This window comes from Elephas maximus, chromosome 20 (genome assembly GCF_024166365.1).
Source record: "Elephas maximus indicus isolate mEleMax1 chromosome 20, mEleMax1 primary haplotype, whole genome shotgun sequence".
NCBI classification, from domain to species: domain Eukaryota; kingdom Metazoa; phylum Chordata; class Mammalia; order Proboscidea; family Elephantidae; genus Elephas; species Elephas maximus.
In genome coordinates, this window is record NC_064838.1 from 23512906 (window position 1) to 23514494 (window position 1589).

A 1589-nucleotide genomic window follows, 5' to 3' on the forward strand; every position below is an offset into this window, starting at 1 on the left:
ATGTGAAATTGCCATTTTTGCAGGTCAAAAATAGTCAGGTAGTGACAATTTCATATGGTTCAACCTAATAATTGCTTTCTTATGTATTTCTAATTAATTTTATCCCTGAATATCTATGGACATATAGAATATTTCCATTCCTGGTTATTTTCATTTTATAGAGTCTTAGAAGAACACTGCCTGAATCCAAATGTATGAACATGTTTAAACCTCTTGGAAACAATTTTTTTTTTTAATTTTTATTGTGCTTTAAGTGAAAGTTTACAAATCAAGTCAGTCTCTCATACAAATATTTATATACACCTTGCTGTATACTCCTAATTTCTCCCCCTTAATGAGACAGCACACTCCTTTCCTCCACCCTCTCTTTTAGTGTCCATTCGGCCACCTTCTGACCCCCTCTATCCTCTCATCTCCCTTCCAAACAGGAGATGCCAACATAGTCTCGTGTGTCTACTGGATCCAAGAAGGTCCTTCTTCACCAGTATCATTTTCTATCCCATTGTCCAGTCCAATCCCTGTCTGAAGAGTTGGCTTTGGGAATGGTTCCTGTCTTGGCCTAACAGAAGGTCTGGGGGCCATGACCTCTGGGGTCCTTCTAGTCTCAGTCACACCATTAAGTCTGGTCTTTTTACTAGAATTTGGAGTCTGCATCCCACTGCACTCCTGCTCCCTCAGGGGTTCTCTGTTGTGTTCCCTGTCAGGGCAATCATTGGTTGTAGCTGGGCACCATCTAGTTCTTCTGGTCTCAGGCTGTTGTAGTCTCTGGTTTATGTGGCCTTTTCTGTCTCTTGGGCTCATAATTACCCTGTGTCTTGGTGTTCTTCATTCTCCTTTGCTCCAGGTGGGCTGAGACCAATTCATGTGTCTTAGATGGCCACTTGGTAGATCTTAAGACCCCAGATGCCACTCTGCAAGGTGGGATGCAGAATGTTTTCTTAACAGATTTTACTATGCCAATTGACTTAGATGTCCCCTGAAACCATGATCCCCAAACCCCCACCCCTGCTACACTAGCCTTAAAGTGTTCAGTTTATTCAAAAAACTTCTGTGCTTTTAGTTTAGTCCAGTTGTGCTGACCTCTCTTGTACTGTGTATTGTCTTTCCCTTTGCCTAAAATAGCTCTTATCTACTATCTAATTAGTGAATACCCCTCTCCCTCCCTACATTCCTCTCCCCTCTAGTAACTATCAAAGAATATTTTCTTCTCAGTTTAAACTATTTTTTGAGTTCTTATAATAGTGGTCTTATACAATATTTGTCCTTTTGAAACTGACTTATTTCACTCAGCGTAATCCCTTCCAGATTCCTCCATGTTATGAAATGTTTCACAGATTCATCATTGTTCTTTATCGATGTGTAGTATTCCATTGTGTGAATATACCATAATTTATTTATCCATTCATCCATTGATGGGCACCTTGGTTGCTTCCATCTTTTTGCTATTGTAAACAGTGCTGCAGTGAACATGAGTGTGCATATATCTGTTCTTGTAAAAGCTCTTATTTTTCTAGGATATATTCCAAGGAGTGGGACTGGTGGATCATAAGGTAATACTATTTCTAGCTTTTTAAGGTAGTGCCAAATTG